This window comes from Cydia strobilella, chromosome 10 (genome assembly GCF_947568885.1).
Source record: "Cydia strobilella chromosome 10, ilCydStro3.1, whole genome shotgun sequence".
Lineage (NCBI taxonomy): Eukaryota > Metazoa > Arthropoda > Insecta > Lepidoptera > Tortricidae > Cydia > Cydia strobilella.
In genome coordinates this window covers 698,455-717,504 of record NC_086050.1, presented here as the reverse complement: position 1 = coordinate 717,504, position 19,050 = coordinate 698,455, and the positions used below count along the sequence as shown (strand labels likewise).

General features: G+C 38.6%; 1 protein-coding gene and 1 long non-coding RNA gene across 2 annotated transcripts in view; both read right to left on the bottom strand.

Annotated features, from left to right (window-relative positions):
• LOC134744835 (uncharacterized) overlaps nucleotides 1-19,050 on the bottom strand; it is a 332,603-nt gene that overhangs the window by 38,392 nt on the left and 275,161 nt on the right. The window lies entirely within an intron of this gene.
• LOC134744859 (uncharacterized) overlaps nucleotides 1-19,050 on the bottom strand; it is a 54,859-nt gene that overhangs the window by 265 nt on the left and 35,544 nt on the right. The window contains exon 2 of the long non-coding RNA XR_010128125.1: nucleotides 17,564-17,693. This is a non-coding gene — a long non-coding RNA (uncharacterized LOC134744859). The remainder of the gene's footprint in view (nucleotides 1-17,563; nucleotides 17,694-19,050) is intronic.

The window sequence follows — 19,050 nt, the reverse complement described above, 5'->3', positions numbered from 1 at the left end:
TCATTCGTGATATTAAGAGAAAGGCTAACTTGCATCGAGACTGGAAGCGCAGCGGAGACAGATCTGTGTACAACTCCTTTTCGAGGCTTAGAGCAGACATCAAAACCCGAGTAAATCTTGCCTACGAGAATTACACTTCTCAAATGGAAGGAAAGCTTAAAACCAATCCCCGTGCTTTCTGGCAACACATTGCAAGTCTTAAAGCCAAAGGAGGCTTCGAGTCCCTGGTTTTCTATGACGGTAATGAATTTCAGGGTAGTGAGGCGGCTCAGGCTTTTGCTAATTACTTTTCGTCGGATTTTCTCTCCGAGGAACCTCATCTTGATCACCAACGAATCTTACGCGAGGATCGAAGTTTTAATGCAAACTATGTGCATCTTAATAAGATTTTGCAGCCGGATATCGAAATTTCTTTGGGTCATCTGAAACCTCGAAGCTCCCCTGGTCCCGACAATCTTCCTGCCTTTATTTTAAAAGGCTGCAAAGAGTGGCTTATGGCGCCCATGATGCACATTTTTAACTTGGCCTTAAGTACCGGGCAGTATCCAAACAAATGGAAAATAACGAGAGTCAAGCCTATTCCCAAAACTAACAAGACCACCCAGGTTGAGGATCATCGACCTATCGCTATCCTCTCGTCGATGGCAAAACTTTTTGAGTCTGTAATAAATCGACTTGTTGCCTACCAAATCGGGCCCTACCTTTGTGATTCCCAGCATGGTTTCAGGTCTGGGCGATCGGTAGAAACCAATCTGCTAACCCTGGTTGACTCTATTGCAGATCATTTAGACAAAGGCATACAAGTGGACGTGTTGTACTTTGACTTTAAAAAAGCCTTTGATCAAGTAGATAACGATGTCCTGTTGTCCAAGCTGTGTAATATTGGGTTTTCACCTCAGCTACTCCGATTTTTCGCGAGCTACTTGGGCGACAGGAAACAGTATGTGCAACACGGCTGTTTTGTATCTAAAACCTATCATACGCGCTCTGGCGTCAGCCAGGGTTCGATACTTGGGCCGTTGCTTTTTGGGATCATGATCAATGATCTTGCATCAGTTCTTAAATCTGCCAGATGCTTGCTCTATGCTGATGACCTCAAAGTTATTTACGGTGTGCAAGAAGTATCCGACTGTGTATCTCTCCAGGAGGACGTGGATAAAGTGCACCAATGGAGTCGCCAAAATAAGTTGTCCTTTAATGCCTCTAAGTGTGCCGTCATGACTTTCAGTAGGGCCCGTCGTCCACTCTACTACGAATATCATCTAGGATCGGAACCATTATCCCGGGTCAATACTATTCGGGATCTTGGCATCATTCTTGACACCCACCTCAACTTCCATGAACATATGATATCGTTAGCTCGTGATTGTTATAAGAGGTTAGGGTTTGTTATTAGGAACGCGAGAGATTTCCAGGACTCGGGTACTATAAAGCTTCTATACACATCTCTAGTCAGAAGCAAGCTCGAGTCAGCTGCCATCGTTTGGAATCCTCATGAGGTATCCTATGTCTTGCTTTTGGAGAGGGTACAAAAAGTATTTCTCCGGTTCTTATATAAAAAAATATTCGGGTATTACCCGTTTTTATACCCAACCAAATACTTGCTGGGATCTTTAGGCCTGAACTCTTTGGAGGTAAGACGAAATTTTAAGCTCCTTACGACAGCCTGTTGCGTCTTGCGAGGTGAATCGGATTGTGCCGAACTGGTGGCGCAATTACTGCGTCTTTTTGTCCCTACGCCGACCAGAATCAACTTCCGGCCTCGGGACCGTGGTCTACTTGTAGGCCCGATATCGCGAACCGTGTCTCGCAGAAAATCCCCACTTGTTCGCCCTTTACCCCTCCTGAATGCGCTCTTAGCATCAGCGCCCGAGTGTGATTTATTTGCTGGCAGGTGGAGCGAAGTGCGAGAGGAATTGTTGAGGTTCTGTGAGAAGATGGATGAGCGTCCTTCAACAGTTTGAATGTGCTTATTGTATAATAATATTATTAGTTTACCTGTTTTTGTTTTTAATTTGTTTGTAGTTTTGCAGTGACTTTGTATATTTCATACTGTTATGCTGTACAACTATTTTTAAAATAAAATAAAATAAAAAAATAAAATAAAAATTCCCGATAAAAAAAGCTTGAAACCCTCAAAACTTCTATGCATTTGACATTTTGAAAGACTATCTACACTAGCGCCCCTAGCGGCGAAATCAAACGCGGAATCCCTCATTATGGAATATTTCGCTTGCTCGAGCATCGATTTTAGCATGAAGGGTTAAAGGGTTAAGGGTTAATTAAACACAACAACAAATAACTGTTAACTGAACTAAACGTAACGTCTCGGTCGAAAAGTTTACGCGATTAAGTCCGTATTAGTATTATATATTAAGTAAAATCATGTTAAATAAAGGTCCAACTGTATTGAATCCTCTATATTGGGTAGCGGAATCTTACGCTTCAAAGATTATTTACAATCTAGACGTTTAAAGCGTATAATAGTTTGACTGGTAGAAAATGCCTTAGACGGTTAGGTCCGTCGTTTGTACTCTTTTTTGTTAAATTGTGAAATAATGTTTTTTTTAGCCTATTTGTGTGTCCCACTTCTGGGCAAAGGCCAAAAACTCACTCTTTCCAATCCTCCCTGTGCTGAGCAATATCCCGCCAACCCCGCTGGAACGCATCCAAGTCGTCCCGCCATCTCTAAGTTAAAAATAAATAAATAGTTTTGTTGTTTCACAAGGTGGCTAAGTTGTTGTTAAACCCCTTGTGCTAATATTGATGCTCGAGCAAGAGAAAGATTCCGAAATTATGCCACGAGCGTTGCGAGCGGTTTGAAAAGTGAAATCCTGAGAACTTGCGAGAGTTTCAAGACACGAGAGTTAGACAAATTTTGCTCCTAAAAATACCGGCTAAAAGCATAATAAAAAGCTAAAGCATTATAAAAGAAATCCAAATTATATGGTAATTTCAAGCTAATATAGTTCTTCTTCTTCTTCCTGCCCTTATCCCACGGTATGTGAGGTCGGCACAACATGTTTTTCTCTTCCATTCTCCTCTATCTTTCGTCACCTCAGCACTCATTCCTTTCTTTCTCATATCCTCTTTCACACAATCCATCCATCGCTTTTTGGGTCTACCATTCGCTCTCCGTCCATCAACATTCATCCCTAACATTCTTTTGCCTATATGGCATTCATCCCTCCTCATCACATGCCCATACCACGCTAACCTACTACTTCTTATCTTCTCCGTTACTGGTGCTACTTTCAAACTTCCCCTAATATACTCATTCTTAATCCGATCCTTTCTCGTCACTCCACACATCCATCTCAACATTCTCATTTCCGCTGCGTGCACTCTTCTTTCATCCGTCACTTTCGTCGCCCAGCATTCTGATCCATACATTACAACAGGTCTCACGATCGTCCTGTAAATTTTCCCCTTAAGTTTAAGAGGCATTCGCGCGGATCGTTTATTTCCGCTCTCTCCTTTCACTTGGTCCTCGGGATTTGCCTCCATTGTCCACCAGATTACGTTTATATTGCGCTCACCGCTCTCATTTATTCTTACAGGATTTAGAGTAAAGTGTGAAAGGAACGGCGTGTTTAATCACATGGATTTGCAGAAACGACACTGTCGATTACAGTGTTGCTTTGTTTTATTGTTACGCTTTTATTTGAGGAAACATTTCATATTGGAATTTATCCTCAAATAAAATATAACTTCTTTCAATTCAATTTATAACACAAGCCCCGGTCCTGGTCCCTTATGAAAATTATGTTTCCATTAAGTGTACCTACATTGGAGTTGGAAGAGTTGGAACGAGGTATATATTATGTCGCAGGCAACGTTTGCAAACGGCGTATTCTTACAAAATGCCTGCGACATATATAAAACATTAAATTTTTTGTAATAAAATGATCGTAGGTTTAACAAAATTTTCTTTTACAATATGGACCACGGTCTGCAATAAATATTTCAATTTCAATATGTTTTTAGGATTACATTTTCATAAAGTAAAAATATATGTTATCCACTTGCATCATGCTTTCATCGCATTATTAGGATTATTTTCAGATTTATGAATAAATAAAAACTAAAAAAACACATTTATTTTAACGCCTTATTTTAACGAAAGTGGTTCGTCGCTAAACTTGTTTTGATTAGCCTTTCAAATTGTTCGTTACAATAATAATGTGTTGTAACTTTGACGAGAAATGCAGACGAGAACTGTCATAATTATTTTAAGTACCAACGACAGCCACGTTCAGCAGAGTTGTCATCTGAAGTGCATACGTGTATGTAATATTTTCAGCCATATGCAATTCTCGAGCAACTGCATTGCACCGTGTTTTTAGGGCAAAATTTATATACTGTTATATATTTATACCAGCCGTTTAGCGTCACGAAATAATGAAACATACAAAAAGCGCACAAACGAATTAGGAATCTCCCCTTTTTGAAAATGTTAAAAAAGAACCCCACAAATTGACAACGTCCCTCAATTTGTTCCCTACTCTATCCACTCGCTATTTCTTCTTGTTCTCTATTACGTACCAAAGGCAAGAAATAAATGACTTCTCACTTCTGCAGAACCTTCCCCCTGTCACAGTCGCGGGTGTCAATGGTGCCGGTATTCGCCGATACCGATAAACTAAACAAACTAATCAGAATCACGGTTCAGACGTGGTCTTATTTAGTGGAAAAGTAGGTAGAGAGGTTAAGATTAGTTATATACCTACTCCGTCCACTTGCTATTTTTTCTTCATCTCTATTACGTACTGAAAGCAAGAAATAAATTACTTCAGAAGAACTTCCCCCTGTCACAGTCGCGGGTGTAATGGTGCGAAAGTATTCGCCGGACCGTGTGCGGATAACCTAATCAGACTTACGGCGCAATAGACGCGGTCCTATAGAGGTCTAAAAGTAGGTAGAGCTTAAAGTTAGTTCCCTACTTTATCCACTCGCTATTTTTTCTTCGTCTCTATTACGTACTAAAAGCAAGAAATAAATGACTTCAGAAGAACTGCCCCTGTCACAGTCGCGGGTGTAATGGTGCGGAAGTATTCGCCGGACCGTGTGCGGATAACCTAATCAGAGTTACGGGGTAATAGACGTGGTTATTCTAAAGGCTGGTTGGATCACGACGTCTGTAGGTAATAAATAAATACATACATACATACATATAATCACGCCTGTTTCCCGGAGGGGTAGGCAGAGACCACGGATTTCCACTTGCTACGATCCTGACATACCTCTTTCGCTTCCTTCACTTTCATAACATTCCTCATACACGCTCGCCGGTTTAGGGTGCTCTTGACTTGGCCTTTCTTCAGGATTCCCCGATCTGAGAGAAAGTCCGCCGAGGTCTGCCCCTTCCAACTCCCGTTTCTACCTCTCCCTTATACACTCTCTTTGTTAGCCTTCTTTCACTCATTCTTTCCACGTGTTCAAACCATCACGTGTGTAATAAATAGTTATGTAAATAGAAAAAAGTTGAGATGAAAGTGACGCTATAATTATTTAGTATAAAGGTAACGTTTGGGTCTCAACTGAAGCTGCAATGTCAATTGCAGCTGCATTATTGCATCGTCGTTGTTGCCGCCATTGTGTCTTACAATTGCTGTAATAAATAATGGAATGAACGTCATAATCGCGGTAGTAATGCGGTGACAAATGTCACTGCCTTATAAAGAGATTATTTTGGAGAAAATGAAAATAATTACGGTCGCGATAACGTTGAAAATGTTCGCATGACGGGCTCCGAATTGGAGCGTAAATATGCGCAAGGCTGCGGTGCCGGTGACCGGATTTGTGGTCGGCCTGGCTATATTAAATAAACGTACAGACATACTGGGTGCCCAGTAATTAATGGATAACCTCCTAACCACCACCAGAAAATGCACTTATAGGTCTAGTAAAAGTTTCGTGGTTTTCGAGATAATCGAACTTTTCTGTTCTGCTTACGCTCAGTGAAAGTAAGAGAAAAACACGAACACGAAATTATTGAAAGTCATAATGTAATGATTGTCATATTATCATACCCACTTACAATTTGAATAACAAAGACGGCAAACGTCCCGACGGGCTGACGCTGGTTCCCTGGCAGAGAGGGCGGTGTCTTATATGGGATGCAACCTGTGTGAGTACATTTGCTGCATCCCATGTAGGACACACTGCTAAGTCGGCAGGCTCAGCGGCAGAGACTGCCGCCAAAAGCAAGCGCCTCAAATACTCTGCTTTGGAAGCCACCTATGACTTCGTGCCCGTCGCCGTCGAGACAGCCGGGCCCTGGGGGCGGGAGGCGCGTGAGCTCTTCCGAGAGCTTGGCAAGCGCCTCAGAGAGAAAGGGAGTGACCCCCGTTCTGAGTCATGGCTCGTCCAACAGGTCTCCATCGCCATACAGCGGGGTAACGCTGCTAGTGTTATGGGGACCTTTGGACCCGTCATGGCTCAGAACGGATTTTAGTTTCTAATTTATTTATTTTTCGTATTTCTTGTATTACAAATAGTACAGCTATAATGTAGTAATGTTATTTAATCAATGAAATATTATCATTAGTCATAATTCTGAAACCGTTAACTTTTCAGGAATTTCCTCGGGTTATCCTATAGATAGGTTAGGTTAGGTTAGGTTAGGTTTGTTTTATGGCAATCCTGAAAAGTTACACGTTTCTGAGAAAAACCAAATTATGACTAACGAAAATGTGGACAAACAATACATTATGACTTAAAACTATATGGGAAACAATAGAGACCCACCTACGGGGCCTTAAGTGAGAGTGAGCTTGCAACATAACTGTGCGACAGCATAATTAATTATACTAAACCAATCAATTTGTGAACAAACTCACCGCTGTCCGAACTTGGACTTGTTCTCAAACTTTGGGGCTATAACGTATACAAACTTTGGCCTGATTGCTTTGTGGGTAAAAGTAGCCCAACAATTCTGTAAATAGTTTGTGGGTAAGCGATTTGTTAACGAAAATAATATAGCATTTTTGATATAGGTTACGACATATAGGTGATCTAGGTATTAGTCACATTTCATATTGATAAAACCAGAAAACACTTTCCAAAAGAGAGGTATGGGCACTGTGAATGGACCCGGGTATGTCCTTAAACTACGTCCAAAAGAGAGGTATGGGCACTGTGAATGACATCTCGCTTTGTGTGGTAGGGCACAGGACAGCGGATGTCATTCCAGATCTAGAGCAGAGCCCAACTGGGGAGGTACCTCCACCTTACAGAAAACCGCAGCCAAATAACACTAGACCCTACTAATAGTGTTGTGTTCCTGCCGGTGAGTAAGGTTGCCAGAGCTCGAGGGAGAGGAGTGTTAGGTCGGCAACGCGCATGTAACTCCTCTGGAGTTGCAGGCGTACATAGGCTACGGAGACTGCTTAACATCAGGCGGGCCGTATGCTTGTTTGCCACCGACGTAGTATAAAAAAAAACTTACAAAACTTAATTAACTAGTTTTCAATTGTTGTTTTGCTTTTATGTGTATTGTTTAAGTATTTTTTTCTTTGTATTTTAATTTGTTTTGTGATAATACCGTAATTATGTAAAGAATAATTATCAATACTTAACAAAATTAAAAACTCTTTTATTAGACCACTTTGAATCTCAAGCTCCTTTTGGTAACTTTAGATAAGGAGTCTTTGTCGTCATAAACTTTTTTTTTAATGTTAGAAAAATGGAAACTTTACTGAGTCTATTCATGGTTTAAATTGGTAATTTTCGGAATGTTTTAAAGACAATAATTCTATGTGTGTTACGTCGACTGTAGAAGTCGTTACATTGTCTATAAAAAATAAAATTTGCAATAAAAAGTCGGTTCTGATTTGTTGCACCCGTAACGTATTTGCTAGTAATTAAAATGATGTAAGAAACTCATTTATTGCATTTAATAATACCCGCATATGCACAAAAAACAAAAGCCAGTGCCTAATTAGAACAAAAACTGATATACAGGCTTTATATGTATAAGTAATAATTAAAAAACTGTTTTCTTGTCTTTCGATTAGATTCATTTCTGTCCGTGTTTAGATCGTAACTAGTTGGCTATAGTAAATAGGTACTATTAAACCTTATTGTAACCACATAAAGACTACCATTAATCAAACTGTGTGGGTTAGTAATGGTGGTCACGGAGCCGCGCTGTGGTTACTAGGTATATGCAATTATGCAGTGCTAATTACAAAGATGGCGTGGGAGCACTGCCGAGACTTAGTATACAGGACACTGGTGTAAGTACTTAGCATGATATGTTGTTGCTTGTTGCTCTTAACCGAAATCAATGTTACATATTAAAACTAGGTTTGTCTATGATATCAAAGATAGATATAACTCCGTAATAGATGGATACAGTCTAAAGAAAAAACGTGCCTCGAAAATCAAGAAAATTTGATTCTCGTTCAGAGGGCGCTACTAGTTTTGGCTTACAGTCGTATAGATGGCGTTGACGGTTTCGTTTGTTATTTAACAATTTTAACGCATATCAGTGAAAGAACATGGGTCAAAATCATAAAAATAATTAATGCAAATAAAAAAAAACATTTATCTATATTTAAATACATTCTATCGTATTTTTATAAATCTTCATTTTTAGTTTTAAAGTGTGTCGACAGATGGCAGTGAATTTACTGGGGTTACAAAATTTACTATGACAGTACCGCTCTAGTATAAGTTACTCTATGATGATATAAAACAGTTGAAAAGATATGGGAAGAGATTGAGCTGTCAATGTCACATATAAAAAGATTTTGTAGAAATAAAATTTATTATGAGTTGAAGGTGAGTCGTTTTTATGTGGAGATATGGCTAGGACCAGACCCCTAATCCTCCTCCTCGAGGAGCTGGGCTGGCAGGACTAGCCCACCCCCTGTCACGCAAAATAGGCGCTAGTCGTCGAGTTGCGGAAAATCGCCCGAACTACAATACAATTATTATTATTATTATAGCCTTTGCTTCCATATTCTTTCTTAATGTTTGTTTTTTGTATTTTTTGAGCAAGTTGTTTTATTTGTCTTTATGGATCCCTCTCTGGGTGAAGGCCTCCTCCCCAAGAAGGTTACCCCCACCCCGAAGATCCAAAGAACAAATGCCTTTGATATAATGAGAGCAGGGACATACTCTCAGTCCGAAAAGAACACATATAGAACATAGCAATTAGCAGACACCGGCAACCAACACTCAAATACAACATCAAAACAACAATCCAACAATAATACCCCAACCCGGCTGGTCTCCGTGGGGTATAATGACCAAAACCCTCCCCTATAATACAATACAGACCCCTAATATGATATCACACAATTGTACGAATATGTTAACTAATTTTTATTCTTTATTCTTTATTCAAACAAACACAAGTATAAGTTTACAGCGACCTACGCCAAGACACTTATACTGTTAATACATAGTCAGTATCATAAACATGTATACATTTTTCGAACTACGAGTATCTCTAGGAACTTAAATTAAACATACATACTACAAAGTTACATAGGTAGAGTTTAAAAAAATCCTGACACTACTTTGTAAGGACGGCCACTTGTCTGCGAATATGTCTGCGTTTTGGATTGAAGCTAAGAAGTTATTTAGTAATTCTATTGCTCGGTACGTGGGTGCGTTTGAACCGTGATAGGTGCGGACATTTGGATATGCGAAAAGGTTTCTGGCTCTACGTGCGCTACTTAATCATTGAATTGAGAAATAACTTTGAACTGTCATCAATATGTCGATGGTCACATAACACAAAAATGCTATAGTACTCTGTAAGGCCACTTTGAATGTACTAAGAGCTCCTTTCGGTTTGAATAACCCACCTTTAGTACTTATGTAAAGTTTAACAAATTGTTAATTATTTTGAACACATTTTAAACTTTAGGAACTAGGTGTAAGATGAAATCTAAATTTTTTTAAACTTTGGTGTCCCACTGCTGGGCAAAGGCCTCCCCTCGTTTTCTCCACTCGACCCTGTCATCGGCATTTTCCCACCATTTGGGGTAGAATGCGTCCAAGTCGTCCCGCCATCTCCTTTTTGGTCTGCCTGAACCCCGGCCTGCACCGTCTATGGTGCTCCGTGGGTCCCACTCAGTAACCATTTTGGCCCACCTTTCCGGGTGCATGCGACAGACATGTCCCGCCCAGTCCCACTTAAGCTTAGCGGTCTTGACACCTACATCTGCAACTCAGGTTCTGGAGCGTAGTTCCGTGTTTCTGATTCGATCAGTTCTACGAACACCTAATATACTACGCTCCATAGCTCGCTGGCAAACCTTGAGTTTCGATACATATAAAAAAGTAACTAAAAATCAATTGATTATTTGATGACAAAAACATCGAATTCAGGCAAGCCTAAATTTTACAGTTCCATTAAAACTATGACTAAATATCATATCCCCATCTTTCAATTACAAATATTACGCTACAAATTTTACAATTGAATTTGAAAAGTCCATAGCAGTCCTCAAAATTCTCAGACGAGTAAAAAAAACCGGCCAAGTGCGAGTCGGACTCGCGCACCGAGGGTTCCGTACTTTTTAGTATTTATTGTTATAGCGGCAACAGAAATACATCATCTTTAAATATTTTCAACTGTCTAGCTATCACGGTTCATGAGATACAGCCTGGTGACAGACAGACGGACTTGGTATTAGTAATAGGGTCCCGTTTTTACCCTTTGAGTACAGAACCCTAATGAACGCTGAAAAGTAAGGATAATGACTATAATCTCTTAACATCTCGTTTTCCATAGACATTAAATGAAACTTGGTTGATAAAGTTCGCGACGCGTTTCACAGACCATTACCCTGTCTGCAAACTTTTTCAAGAATATGATGGTTATTCTAGATGGTAGAAGCAAAATGCTTTAGGCTTCACGATTTCTTGGCATCTTGAGACAGAGAACATTATTTATTATTATTTGAGAATTATAGAAAATACAGAGTTTGGGCTAAGTAATTATAATTGTCACGTCACAATTTTCTCTAAGATTGATTAAAAACGTGTTCAAACTTCATCGGCACAGCAACAATATTTGTGACGTTTTCAACCAAAAGGTACCACATTGTCGCTTGTCGATAAGGTTGATTTCTAATTGAAGCTATATGGAAATAGCGCCTTACTGACAAGCGACAATAAGTACCCTTTTGGTTGACAATGGCACATTTATGTTACGCTACGACTAAGACACAATTCGCAACTGTAAAGCAAGGCATGGCGTATGTACTTACAAGATGTAGTACGTAATTATTTTCCATCGTATTTTCACGGAAACGTACGAACATGTCTTGCTATTTCAGTTAGTCTCGGTACAAAAAGTACTAAAGTTGACTGAAGTAGCATGACAAATATGAACGTCTCCGAGAAAATACGATGGAAAACAATTATGCACTACATCTGTACGTTATAATACATTTTGTGACTACCACGTGACTACTAGCGCCGCAGAATGGCATCGTAAAGGCCGTGGTTAAATAGAACGGCTAATTATAGTATCTGCGCAGTTTACGTGAAGCCTGAATGGGGTGAGCATTTATGAAGATGGCAGTATTGGCAGTAAACTGTTTATAGCGAGAATGGCGGTAAATGAAATACTTAGGGTTCGTTACCCTTTAGTGGTCGTACTGATGCATTTTATGTGTTTAAGAGAGAACGGCTTCTGTATACATGCGTAGGTCGTAGGTCCTATTTCTCTTTCTGAATATTTACTTTATAAAAAATACTTTTACACAATTTGATATATATTTATTAACTGTACTCCTCTCTCCTCTTCTTCGCGTCTTCGTTTTTATTATTATTAAGTATTATAGTTAGAAAATGTAACTATAGAGCTTCGCCAAGAAGGGTCTTCTGGAAATTCAACCCCTAAAGCGCTGAAAATCGGGTACCTACGTATTGGCTGTTGTATTTATGTTGTTTGTTATAAGTATAAATTTTAATGTTGCAATGATTTTCCATGTCACTGATGTTGTGTTGACTTGTAAAAGAGCCCTTGAGGCCTTACTATTTGCAGTATAAATAATAAGTTATTAACTGTTTCTACGTGAAAGTCTCGGGCGGAGGCGGAGGGTAGTTGCTAGTAAAATACTCGTACTTGATATGCCGCATATTCGGGCTAGGTGGCGCGCCTCGCATAACAGCGATATTGTGGTTCACCCACCGATATTACATGAATACCGCGACATTCGAATACTTGTCGTGTTCAGAATACGATCTCAACTGCGGTTTATGTTCGATTACAATCCGTATTAATATTATAAATGCGAAGTTTGTCTGTCTATTACCTCGTCAAATATGTATTAGTAAATGAATGTGTTACCTTCCGCTAGATGTAACTCACCCATCTTCTCGATGAAACTTACCTGAAAACATGAAAATATGTTTCTTTAGCATATAGATACAATGAGTACAAATTTATAACACGTATTGTATAGGTTCAATAAAACGATACACAGTAATATGTAAATTGAGAGGGTCTCTATTGTTTGACATAATTATTGAAAGTCATAATGTAATGATTGTCATATTATCGTTAGTCATAATTTGGTTTTTTCTCAGAAACGGGTAAATTTTCAGGATTGCCATAAAACAAACCTAACCTAACCTAAGGATAACCCGAGGAAAATCCTGAAAAGTTAACGGTTTCAGAATTATGACTAATGATAATATGACAATCATTACATTATGACTTTCAATAATTATGTCAAACAAAGGGACCCCAAATTAAGATGTAGGTAAACATGATTATTCTATAGAAAAAATATAGGCGAATATAAATGAGCAAATTACAAATACTTTAGACTGTCAGGTAATTTTGAAAATGGATTCTAATATAAGAAAGATCACTGCATCTATGCAATTAACTGCACGAGGCCATGCGCTTTGCAAAGTATAAAAAGCCTATGGCGGAACCTGGTTTTCAACAGAAGGACATGATGTCACGATCCTGCATTGAGGGACCGACTGAAGAAGAAGAGAAGATAATAAAGATACAGGTGACTTTTGGAATTATCCGTCATTCAAAAGTACTCGGTGTAGTATCTGAATAAAACACTATGGAAGCGTATGTGTAGGTCCGGATCCTACCGACTGCGCCATATAGCCAACTAACATTTCTATGGATTTTTATGGTCCGAATTAAACAGTTTTTATTTTAACAAGTCTGGGAACAAATCAAATTATTTTATTAAATATTTTGATTTGTGTTTTTTTAAGTAGTCACACTACTATATATATATTAAAAACTGTAATAGATGTCATATATTAAAGAAAAAGTGACGAAGCCCTCCAGTGGTGAACCACCCCCTTCACCACTGGAGGGCTTCGTCACTTTTTCTTTAATATATGACATCTATTACAGTTTTTAGTTTTTATTTATTTATAGTAGGTATCTTGAATAAAACATTTGTTGAATGTGGTTTTGTGTTTATTGAAATACGGTGGCACTTTTTAGGGTTCCGTACCCAAAGGGTAAAAACGGGACCTTATTACTAAGATTCCGCTGTCCGTCTGTCTATCACCAGGCTATATCTCATGAACCGTGATAGCTAGACAGTTGAAATTTTCACAGATGATGTATTTCTGTTGCCGCTGTAACAACAAATATTAAAAAGTACGGAACCCTCGGTGGGCGAGTTTGACTCGCACTTGTCTGGTTTTTTGTATTTATTTAATAAGGGGTACTACTGCAATGTTCTGCCACCAGAGTGCAGCACTAGCCCCTTTAGTAGACCATAGAGTAACTTATACATACTGTGCCTATTTTTTTGACAAGTGTTCAGAGATAATAAAATATGACATTGATGCATCAAGGCGTTTTGTTTACAGAGGACCTACCGGGAAACGCGAATCTGAAATTTCGCTGTCTCTTTATCGCTCGAATATGCAAGAGTGACAGAGATGTTAGATTACGAAATTTCGATTTTCTTGTTTCGCGATAGACCGTTCAGATTGTGGTAGTGGCGCCCCCTACGCAGGTTTCGCGTAATATTCTTAGACGATATAACCAAACGGAGACGCCTTGTCTGTAATTTTCTGTACTAAAAGTCTGCCGATTTTTGCGAGAGGGGAACGTCAATTGTATACGTAACGTAAAAATAGCCATGTCAGATAAACGTCAGTCCATACATTGTGTATGACCATTGGCCGACTATTTTCGACAGGGGGAACGCCTGTTAATGGCTACTCCGTTTAGTTATATCCTCTAAGGTAATATTCCCTATTATAAGGAAATAATGTATACGTTTTGAATCTATACAGTTACTGTATATGCGTCCCAAGTTTCGAATTATAACTTAGAAAACCCATTACAAGTTAAGTGGCACTAGAGTACTATTAAAACTTTTGTTGTGAGAAAACAACGCTTGTTTTTTTTCGCAAAGAGATTTATATACATTATTAGCGCCAGTAAAGATTTTGAAGGTGTCCATTTTAAAGCCTCGATGTTTTTAGGGATTACTAAAGTTTTATGATTACACTTAATTAAAATTTATTGGTAAAAACTGAAAAGATAACTTGGAAATTAGATTTATTACTCGTCTCACAGACTATTATAAGAAAGTCTATTTAAAAATGAGCACCGCCAATTTAAACAAGTGCAAGTCGGACTCGCGCACGAAGAATTCCGTACCATTACGCAAAAATATGGCAAAAAAATCACGTTTGTTGTATGGGAGCCCCACTTAACTATTTATATTATTCTGTTTTTAGTATTTGTTGTTATAACGGCAACAGAAATACATCATCTGTGAAAATTTCAACTGTCTAGCTATCACGGTTCATGAGATACAACCTGGTGACGGACGGACAGACAGACAGACAGCGGAGTCTTAGTCATCATCTTTTTAGGGTTCCATACCTAAAGGGTAAAAAACGGACCCTATCATAGGGTCCGTTTTTTAGGTATGGAACCCTAAAAAGATGCAAAAATATGGTGTAAATGGTGCTACTAAGATACATATTTCTAACATATGTAGATTTTTGTATGACGACTATAAAAGCCTGATCTGACAATCTGACATACACAAACGCCAAATAAAAAGTAAACATGTATCACATGACTTGGGTGCCTAGCCAACGTGTCAAATGTTTACGCTCCGAGGCGAATGAAACGCAACTGTCTCTGTCGCACTAGATAGAGAGAGAGATGACTACGCTACGCTACGTAGTGTTAATGGTTTGCACGTTGGTTACGCACCTTGTTCCATACATTTTTATCTTATCTTATCTTATCTTATCTTATCTTATCTTATCTTATCTTATCTTATATTATCTTATCTTAAGTTTCGATTGGCGTTTTCTATCAACGTTTGTCATTTTGGCTAGGCCCCGAAGCCGGTTTTTGTGTGGGTGTGGACGACATTTCCTGTTAATTTCAAATTCGACAGAACCCCGGTTGAATTTCCGGCCGGTTTACCCCACGGACAGCTATTCGACGAATCTAGCTCGGCTTGCTCACCTAGTTTCCCGACTAGAATAACTAGATGATCGTTTGTCTGTAAATCTAGGCCAAACTTAAAAAACCTTCAATAGTAGATTGTTAACCAAGGGATGGTTAACAATGGACTTATACATATTGTTAGTACCTTTTTATATCCCTATAATAATTGGTATTAAATATCCCTAGTTATAGCTAGGCAAGTAAATACTTAATATTTTTCGTTGAATACTATGGTCTTACTTGAACAATCAAATTTGGATACAATTAAAAAGTTAGATAATTAAGAAAGAGAATTTGACGAGTCCCGCCTGCGACAATTAAGAACTTTATTATAACAATATACTTTATAACAAATTGCTAATAACTTTACGTAATTTTGAAATACTTGGTCTCCTATGAAAAGCCTTTGTTTTTTACATTGATACAACACCTAAAATTTAAATTGTAAATAATTAATTTACTCATTTTTAAATACCAATTAAGATGATTTCATCTTACGTACATGTAATTAGTCTTTCACGATTTTTACTCATTATTTTACCGCGATAGTTACTCATGAAATAAAACTATGAAAACGGATTATATCGCGTATATTGAATTTATACTACATCCCAAACGTCAAACGCCGGGATGTAGTATAAATTCCACATATATACGCGATATAATCCGTTTTCATAGTTTTATTTCATTCCAGTTACAAATGAAACTAAAACCGCGTTCTCACGGTAACATCACGAATACCTAGGTAAATGTAAAGAATATATATAAGAATAAACATTCTTATACTTTCTTATAATAAAAATTTAAAAAATACAGTTGGTACCGAGGTCGCCCCAATCGGAGCTAACGAGCTAAACACAGCAAAATCAACCCAAAATCCCTATAGACGTTTTCACACAATTATTCCCTTTTCCATCTTCACAAAACATAAAAGAAAACCCAGGAAACCTATCGAAACACATATCAATTTGGATGTAAAAACGTGACGGAAATAATGGATAACCGAACCCCGATAATACAGAGGCGTACATGACAATAGGGACATGTTGAATTTTATAACAAAATCTATTAAAATGAGCAATTTATCACAATAATGTGGATATTAAAATAATATATGGAAATAATACAAAAAAACAGGACCTGAATGTTTTAATATTTAAGTTTTCTTTAACTTCCAAAAAGTTAAAAAGTAAAGGTACCATTCGATTCCTTACATTTTATCCAAAAAAAGATTGTACAGCAACTATATACATAAACGCAATATTTCACCGACAAAAACGCAATTTTCTTGTTTTGTCCATACTTCAAGATGGGCTCTCAGTGACCTTGACGTCACGTTCACTTATCGTTTTGTTAGGAGCGTTTCGCGACTGAGGTACGACTGTCGGGCTTTGACTATCATTTCTGACTTTTGTTTTTAATACAATGGGTCCCATATATATATTTGATCCTAAAAATACAATTAGTACAATTGATAAAATTTTGTCATCTAACGTATTCGTGAACCATATTTTAAAATGCATAAATTTCAATCTATCAGTTAAGAATGTATAGACGCATACAAACGTGAATCCTTTCCTTATCCATACTAATATTATAAATGCGAAAGTCTGTCTGTCTGTCTGTGTGTTACCTCTTCACGCTTAAACCGCTGAACCGATTTAGTTGAAATTTGGTATAAAGATAGTTTGAGTCCCGGGGGGGGGACATAGGATACTTTTTATCCCAGAACTCACCCCTCAAGTGGAAATTTGTATGGGGAATCAATAACCGCTAAACCGATTTAGATGAAACTTGGTATGGGGATAGTTTGAGCTGTGGGAAATGATATAGAATAACTTTTATCCCCGAAATCATCCCTTAAGGGTGTAAAAAATGGGGTGGAAATGTATAGTGTGGACCAATTTGAGGGTGAAGAAGGATGAATTAAAAAGCAGATTTGTTTAAGAATTAAGGTACCCAAATTACTAATTCCACGCAGACGAAGTCGCGGGCAAAAGCTAGTAACTAATAAATTGGCCGTGTTGAGGTTCTGTCACGTTTCTCATTACGAAGATACGATCTGACACTATGTTGTTTGTATGTATGTATTGCGTGGGATGAACGGTGACTTTTAGGGATTACTATAGCTGTTTTTTTTTTATACTACGTCGGTGGCAAACAAGCATACGGCCCGCCTGATGTTAAGCAGTCTCCATAGCCTATGTACACCTGCAACTCCAGAGGAGTTACATGCGCGTTGCCGACCCTAACACTCCTCTCCCTCGCGCTCTGGCAACCTTACTCACCGGCAGGAACACAACACTATTAGTAGGGTCTAGTGTTATTTGGCTGCGGTTTTCTGTAAGGTGGAGGTACCTCCCCAGTTGGGCTCTGCTCTAGATCTGGAATGACATCCGCTGTCTTGTGCCCTACCACACAAAGCGAGATGTCATTCACAGTGCTCATACCTCTCTTTTGGACGTAGTTTAAGGACATACCCGGGTCCATTCACAGTGCCCATACCTCTCTTTTGGACGTAGTTTAAGGACATACCCGGGTCCATTCACAGTGCCCATACCTCTCTTTTGGACGTAGTTTAAGGACATACCCGGGTCCAAGTATATTTTGGTAAGTATGTTTTGGCAGGAATTATATTTACTTTTGTCAAATACCAACCATGACTCATGTTTTGCATTATAATGGAAACCTCTGATTTAAACTTTTACGATTTTTACTCATTCACAACGACGGGACTTAATCGCGTAAAATAAGTTTTAAATTTACCTCCGACGTTTCGAGGACGGCGTTGTCCTTTTTGACAGCTTTTGTTAGAAAGGGACTTCCACTTGTATTACAAGCTACAAGCTTTTGATAAACGGGCCCCAGATATATCGGAGCGGTCAAGGCGCTCAGAAATATCTGAACACGCGTCTATTGTCAAGGCGATAGAGTGCGCAAATACAATAAAAACACCGGCCAAGTGCGAGTCGGACTCGCGCACCGAGGGTTCCGTACTTTTTTGTATTTATTGTTACAGCGGCAACAGAAATACATCATCTGTGAACTATGAACATCAACTGTCTAGCTATCACGGTTCATGAGATACAGCCTGGTGACAGATAGACGGACAGCGGAGTCTTAGTAATAGGGTCCCGTTTTTACCCTTTGGGTACGGAACCCTAAAAACGGGATTGAAATTTTCACAGATGATGTATTTCTGTTGCCGCTATAACAAAAAATACTAAAAGGTACTTAAGGAACCCTCGGTGCGCGAGTCCGACTTGCACTTGGCCGGTTTTTTACCCTTTGGGTGCGGAACCCTAAAAATCAAGCGTGATTTATTTATTTATCGTAATAAAATTCGTCAATAGGATCTTAAGATCTGCCATTTTCCCGCTAAACTTGGTGACGTGACACTCAAAAACAATGTGATGTAGGTCTTGTACGAGTATATGCGGCAGATTGCGGATTAATCCCTCGAACGCCAGTGTCAAAAATTTGCTACCGAATTAATAACCTTGAAATTGTAAATTAAAGTTCAAATTGTCTGTGACGTATACGGGACAAGGCATTCGAAGGGTTAATCTAGAACAGAGTGATTATTTAGTTGCACCTCGTAAACTCAGTCT